Consider the following 8,342-nt stretch of genomic DNA (forward strand, 5'->3'; position numbering starts at 1 on the left):
ATGCGTCGTAGAATCTATACTCGGAACAGGTGTTGTGCTTCCATTTCTGCCTTCATCTCTATATGATGTTCATTCTGATGTTGAACGAGAGTCTCCATGTTACACAAGAGATCCTCCTGACCCTTGTCGAGCATTTCAAAACTCGTCTGAAGGTTTTTTTGTTTATTTCGAATTATAATCTGCCTATACATCTTCCAAATACCATAAACGCAACGCAAGCCAGTATGCAACATTGACATGCGTTCTAAATTAGAAGTACACCTCTCCAAGGCATCTTCATCCAAACATGTCATATCCTCCATTTCCTCATCTGAATCAACCGCCCTATCCTCCGACAACTTCCAAGTTTTTTGGATACACTCCGTATAAATAATTGCATTTGAATGCAATTTTAGCATATATAATACGAACATATTTTGTATTAGCTCTAAAAGACAGCATGATCTTAGTGATCAATACCGGAAAGGGTGCGACACTCTTTCCAACGCCTCTAATCATAGTTAAAATAAACTCGAGGATGCAGAAGTTATACCTTTTCTCCTGCAATATCCAAAGAATGTGGAGACAGTTCAGACTGATGTCACTGACCTTCTCTTTTCCCGTGACATTCCTACCAATCCACTGAGCAACAGCCAGTTGATTGGTTCGCAGAGATGACTGTTGAACACAATGAGAATTCGAATTGTACTGACCCTCCATGACAGTGTCTTTCATCAATGCAGAAACTCCCGTATACTGGGATTCCTACAAAGTGGCTTCGAGGTGGCATTTAGGTGTAATGCCTAAAATTTCAGCCAACAACTCTCTCGATACTTCTCTCCTAGTCGCAGCCACCTTAACAAAAATTATATTCCCATCCAACTCCCTCTTCTTATAGAATTATTTGACCAAATCGGAGTGGTAGAAATCATCTGTTGAATACCACAACCTATTCAAATCCCTCCTATTCATCTCGTCACGAAAAAACGGCGTAAAACGAGTGGCAGTAAAAGCTTGTTCCGCCAAAATTCTTCGTCTGAGAGCCATTGAAGTTTTGAAACAATTTGTGGGTTTGAATAATGTGGAGGAGTCGAGTTTGAGCAACCTTACTAAATATTTGGGAGGAGGTGCAGTGGTGGTTCGATTTTTTTTTATAGTTTGGTGATTTTTTTCTATTTATGGTGGTGCAAAAGGCTAGAATGGTGGTGGAGATGTTTTGGAGATGGTGAAACTATTTTGGCGTGGTGTTGTTGTTGTTGTTGTTTTTTTTTTTTTTTTTTTGGTTAGGGGTTTAAATTTGGTAATGGCGGAATTAGAAAGATGAAGAAGAAGAACGCAAAGCGTTCTTGGGTTGTAATGTTGCTTGGGCCCAAGCCCAATTCGCTTTCCAAAATGCCCATTTTTGTCCCTATGCGCGCAAAATTTAAAATTGGAATTCTCGACTCATTACCGATCTGATTTTTGTGAATGAGATATGAAAATGATCAGGAGAGAATTTCCAATCTAATGATCCATACCACATTCTAATCTAACCACGGATGACATATAGAAAGGTGATAAACACCTCGAAATATGTGAATGACATAAGTTATGCATACGAATGAAATCTAAATTCATAGATAATGTCAACCCGAATCAAATTACGATTAAACGACATAAGTAACAAAATGGAAAGTTGAACAATCAAGGATGGAAAAACCAACACCCCACCCCCAAACAAATTTTAGACAACAGAGTTTAGAAAATTTGTTTTAAATGTGGGTCTTTTAAAGTCAGATTCCTGAGACTGCCTAGATTACTATTTTTATGATTTTAAATTTTTTTACTTTTTAGGAATAAGATTTAATATAAGAAAAATGAAAAGCAATAAAGACATAATTCACACCATAGAGGAACATGATTCAAAAACTGAGAAAACATGCAAGAGTGGAAAATGTGAATTATGTTAAACGTAGACTTAGGATCCAGTACTTACAACCACACACTCCATAGGGAAATGAAGTACACCAGACAACAAAATAAGTCTTTTATAGTCAGATACTCAAGACTATATTTAAAACATATGTATATACTTAACATGCAGTTTACCATATATCAACAACCGAAATAGTTGTCGATTGTTCCATAAATAATTACCATGGAATGCACCTCCAAATAGAAACAAGCACCAAGATTTTCTATGACGCAACTTAGTGAAATAAAAGCGGAGTCTGATAGATCTAAAACGTAACCGAGCATGCACATTCTTCTTCATCTTTGAACGAGAGGGTGTCCAAGTGAATGATCGTGAGAAAATGGATGTTTGTGGAAGATATATTGGGTATGGATAAGTTTCAGAAGTAAGGAATGGAAGAAATGATATTGTGGGTTTAGCACAAAACTCATTCATGGTATAGGTAGGAACTGTCTCAATTATGAAAATGAAGGTGTCAAGTGCTTTTCCCTTGGAAGTTATTTCTGTATTAGGAGGATTTAGAAAATCATTAAGCACAGAAGAAGCAAGAGGGTCAAGTGCAAACTCAAGGTTCCTTTGAAAAGGTGGAGGGTAGGAAACATTGATGGAAGGTGAATGAGTAACAGGATGATATGAGGTAGGTAAATGGCGCTCACCTAATGCTCTCAGTTCTAAATCATTAGAATCTTTTAAATATGCAAGACATTCCTCAATAGGTGGGTTAGAAGAATCACTGAGATAGAGGGTGAAAAATTCTTCTTCTGTCATGGCGTCGAGGGATGAATGGATGTTAATAAGTGGGGACTCGCGAGGTGGCAAAGAAGAGTTGCAAAATAGTTGAAGGAAATCTTCCTCAATTTCATCTATGTCCAGGGAGTCCTTGTCGAAATTAAGGAAATGAATTGGTGCATATGATTCTCAGGAAACGTGTTGTTAAAATACTCTTGAGCTAAACTCTCTATCATGCTAACTTCTCCATCGATATTCATATCAGAAAACTGTTTCATCATTTTAAAAACATTTACCTCAACAAAAAGATGGCCAAAAGACAAGGACATCGAACCATTGCGGCAGTTTATGAGCGCATTGGCAGTTGCCAAGAAAGGACGCCTTAAAATGATCGGAACAAAATCATTAGCGACTTCTATATCGAGGATAACAAAATCAGCAGGATATTAGAAATCCTGGACCTTAACAAGCACGTTTTCAACCACCCCCTTAGGATACTTAATAGATCGATCCGCTAATTGCAACGTTATTTTAGTAGGTTGCATCATTTGTAGACCTATTTGTTTGTATAGATAATACGGGAGTAAGTTAACACTCGCCCCCAGGTCTAGTAAAGCGGTCGTCGTGTGGGAATCTCCTAAGGTGCATTATACAATAGGAAGACCAAGGTCCTTGCACTTAACGATTCCATTATGTTCTGATAAAGTTGGAAACTGTTTAGTTAAAAAGGCGTCTTTAGGAATATTTGTCTTACGCCTTTTAGTGCACAACTCTTTGAGAAACTTAGCATGGTCAGGTAATTTTTTAATCGCTTCGAGAAAAGGTAGGTTTATCGTTAGATTTTTAAAAACTTTCCTAATCTCCTCAAAATTTTTATCCTTGTTTAACATTGCTAATCTCTGGAGAAACGATGGTTTCTCTCTATATTTAGCGTATGGATCAATAGGATGTCTAACCTTGGCTTTATGTTTCTTAGGCTGTGGTTTAACTAGTACCTCTACAGAGGTAGGATCTTTAGTTTCTATTTCGATATCTAGTTCAATATCCAGTGTAGGGATTACTGGTGGGGTAACTATAGGCATTTAGCTCACCTACATTTTCATTTTCGTTACTAGTATTACCGTTTACCTCAAAAGCTGTGTTTGTTGTTTTAGGATTAGGTATCGCTTGTCCTGGAAACACACCCTTGGGTTGTACTTTATCTTGTGCTAACTGATGTAAGGGAAAGTTGGATGGCTTGTAATATCTGTTGTTGGGTTTGCATAAAGGTGTTGAAACAATCTGGTTGTGGATGCGAAATGTTAGCTATAGGTTGTGTGACAGGAACTATGTCACGTTGATTATTAATGGGTGGATTTTGATAGTTATTATTTACCGGAACAATACCTCTATTAGCATTATAATTATTGTTGTTATAATTATTATAATTCCCTTGTCCTTGTCCTTGCCTCGGTGGAGCTTGGCTGTAATTGTTTGTTGGCCTAACATTTTGGTTATTAAACCTTGGAGGTTGTTAATTATTTCGCCAACCGAAGTTGGGGTTTTGTCGCCAAGGTGCGTTAGGTTTGCTATTAATGGAACAAACATTATCTTGTTGTGATTGTTTTTGTTCATAGGCGAGAGGACAATAGGAGTCGGGATGCTCAGGACTCAAACATAAATTACATGGATTGGAGTTGACATTCATGATAGGGATAGACTTTTGTTGAACAAAAATAGCCTCTACCTTTTTGGTGAGAGATTCGATTAAAGTTTTTAGTTTAGGATCGTGTCTTTCGCGAGGTTATGGTGTGGACATTCTATAAGAAGATCGGGGAAACGATTCCAAGCCTCTGAAAATGATTCATGAGGATTCTGTCGAAAGAAATGAATTTTGGAAAGCATTTCATCTGTCTTCGGTGGTGGGTAAACGTGTTCCATAAATAGTTGAACAAGTTTGGCCCATGAGTCCACAAAATTAGGCGCTTGGGCAGTTAACCAAGACGCCGCCTTATCAGTTAAGGTGAAAGAAACACCCTTAGTTTAATTTGTTCAGCACCAACTGTAGGATGGTGGAATGTAGTAAGGACTTGGTCAATCCTATGCATGTGCTGATAAGGTTTTTCATGGTAAAAACAAGTAACAAATTAAATATATTTGGGGGAATTTGAAATCCCCCACTGGGTATGATAGAATGATGCAAGATTTTGGGCTATCGTTCAAGGCTTTGTAAAAGTCAGAGAGAGGATACTCTCTTTCTTCAGCCATTATTTCAGGTGTGGTGTGTGGTATGCTAGCTAGAGGTGTAGTGAGTGGTATACTAGAAAGGCGTGTTTGTTGATTTTCACGATAGATTATGTTAGTCATTTTTTCTCTACCTGACCTTAATCTCATGCAAGGCTAAGTCCAATATTTAAGAAACACGACAACAATCAAAACAACCTTGATATGCTAGTATAAGAACTTCGCTGACAGAAGATTCGAGGAGTGGAATAATGAAGTACCTGAATGCCTCCTTGCTTCGCGTATGAATAGCGTCTTGTTTACGCTAGCTAAGTGTATTTAACGAGTTAAAAACACTAAATAACTTGAAGAAATGGAAGTTTGTACTAACCGGTGAAAATCGGCTGTTCGTAATAGGTGGTGGTCGCTACGAGGTGAAACTCAAGTTCCAGCGTTTTCAGCAAGGGGCTCGAACTTTGCCATGGTTGTGCGCGGGTCGCGCTCAGGTGAAACTCAAGTTCCAGCAATTCAAAGTGGGGGCTCCAAATTTGTTTTACCAAGGGCAGGTCGCTCAGCATGCGGTATTCCTGCGAGGAAAAATTCAGTTCTGAAACAAACAACCACAGTTAGAATCAAACAAGGGTGGGTGGGTTTAATGGGACTTTGAAAAGACTAACAATACTAACGAAAACAATACTAAAGGGAACTAAGATGGCAGCGGCACCATTTGATAAACGTAAAATGATAAAACGATAGTTTTACCTACGAAAAAGCTACGAAACTCAACGCAAGTAAAACTAAAGCTATATTCTACTAAGGGTTTATCAAAGTTTTCTACTCTCGAATGCTATCGCAATAGAGTTGGAGTAGAAGATTCGTTCAACTCCTAGTTCTTTAGAATTCGCGTTTTCTAAGACTATCGATCTTACCAAAGTTAATGAGAGTAACAACGGAAATTATACTACGACGCAAATTATACTAACAAGATATGATAATTCAACTACAAAATGCTAAATTGATACTATGATAAGGAATTAGGGGGGATTGATTCCACCTTAACTCGACTTAATTAACTAGCAAAGATTCGTCGTAATCTGAATTGCAATGCTTTCGCATAGCAATTGGGTGTTCCTAATCCCTAATTGTTTATGGTAATCTCTACCAACTAACAACTAGCATGTGAAACAATCAAACCCATTCTCATGGTGAACTAATTACTTTCTAGATTAGAATGGAAAATTACGACTATTCTACGCTAACAACAATCAAGCTTTCATCAAGGCTTCCTCAAACCCCTCTAATGAAGGTTTAGCCTAGAGTGATTAAACTATCATTTCCAATTGAATTTAAACAAGACATAATATTAAAGATTGTAAATTTACTTATTTGATCTAATCAATAATAATCTAATGATTCCAAATGAACTAAAACAAGATTAAGAACTAATTTAGAACTATGATTATAATTTAACTAATTATGAAATAAAGACAAACTAATTTATGAATTTAACAATACTAAAACTAAATAAGAATTTAATCAATAAACTAAATCGGAATTAAAAACTAATACTTTATTATAAAACTAAATATGATTCTAAAATAATAATCTACTTGTTCTAACACTAATTAATTGAAAGGTAAAACTAGATCTAAAACAAGATATGAAAACTAATTAAATGGAGAGAAAACTAGATCTATAATTATTCACCAATAGCTACCTACAAAACTCGATTGCTTAAGAGCTAAGTCTTGTGTGTTGAAATGGAGGAGACCAGATCCACATTTTCGTGCATGGGCTGAGGAGCCATGTTTTGGGCCGGAAATCGAGCCCAAAACCCAATTTCTTCAGTCCACAGAGGCCTTTTCTGCTAGATTTGACTTCAATAGACTTTTTGTCCACTTTTACTCCTCTGATTGGGTCAAGGTTTAAACCATTAGAAAGATCTTTCCGAGATGGTCGTTTTGACATAAGGTAGACCCAATTCCAAGGTCTGAGTCCAAAGATATGGTCTTCGAAAGTTCTCACGACATTTCATTATTTGTTTTACGCCCACGTTGACTTTGACTTTTCAGCTTTGACCGGGCTTTTTAAAGGGTTTTTCTCTTTGAATCTTGGCTTTTAATCACAGAACTTCTTAGCAACCATCCCTTGCTCCTTTATCTCACAAAAGTGACACATTTCTGTACATAATCGACTCCAATGCCTGAAATACATAAAATCTCGTAATCAACATTAACTCTTATTTATTACTCGCATAATTGGTCTAAAAGTATTATTTTTAGGGTGTTAAAACTATAGTTTTGGGCTCTTATCAGAGAGTGAGGAGGTAAAAGTGAGATCAGCATCTGTAATAGCTATAGCGAGTAACTCCAGTTCTGCTATGGCATCTTCTTCTTCTAGTGGTTTGCCTCCGAGAATTGTAGATAGGAACGCTATAAATAGCTTTGTAAAGTTAAAGGAAGCTTGTGGTATAACGGTTAGCGAACTGGCTATATACGAGCTGGGGTCTGTAGAGAATGTTTTTAGTACATAGTTCGTTCCTAGAGATTATGGGGTGGTGGCTTGTGAGGGACAGCTGAGGGCTGGAATGAGGTTACCGTTCTCCAGGTTAACCTGTGATTTTTTAAATTTTTGTGAGAAAGCGCCCTGCCAGTTCGTCGGCAATACGTGGCATTTGTTAAGGGTACTATTTGATCTGTTGAATGAGAGTGGTGAGTTTCACATTGAGGTCGCTGATATCGTGGATCACTATGCTGTGAAGTAGTCCAAGGCCAACAATTTTAGTTTACAGACACTGACCGGGAAATCGGGTGTCCTGGATGGGGTTAGTAATGAACCCTAAGAAAAGAGACTGTTGTTGGTGGTTGGAAACTATTTTACCCCTGGGTTTAGTGTTGAAACTAGGGTTTGTAATTTTGCTGGTATGTATCATTGTGTTGTTGTCTGTTGCTCATATGTTTTGGTAGTTGGTTATGAATTTGATTCATTCCTTTGATGTTTTGTAGAGGTCACTATTTCAAGCGGGAGTTTGCGTGGGGTTATTGAGAAGTTTGCTAAGCTTAGTCGAGCTTAGAAACAGAAAAAGCTGCCTGAAGTAGTGAACTACTTTGTGGAGATAGGAGGTCGAGAGATACGTTTGAAGAGAATGAACCAAAAGAAGCGAGCGTGTGGTCAAATTGATAGTGAGTCATTTCTACTGAGTCGATAATGGAAAGGGGAAATAGTGGAATTGTTACTAGGGAAGAAAGGAATAGGAACCGTTCTGGGTATGGGCGTCCTGCCGGAGGAGCTGGGACCTCTGGGTCTGGTGGTGGGTCGATGAGGCGACCTGTCCACGGTGGAGCTGATGGGGCGGGGGTCGCTCCACAGGAGAGGTCGAGGGAGGGCTCACCTCTAGACCTGGAGGAGATTGGGCTCATGCCTTATTGGCCAAGTAGCCTGGCTAAGCGGAAGGCAGATGCACCTAATTCTAGGGTCA

Source organism: Coptis chinensis, chromosome 7 (genome assembly GCF_015680905.1).
Source record: "Coptis chinensis isolate HL-2020 chromosome 7, ASM1568090v1, whole genome shotgun sequence".
Lineage (NCBI taxonomy): Eukaryota > Viridiplantae > Streptophyta > Magnoliopsida > Ranunculales > Ranunculaceae > Coptis > Coptis chinensis.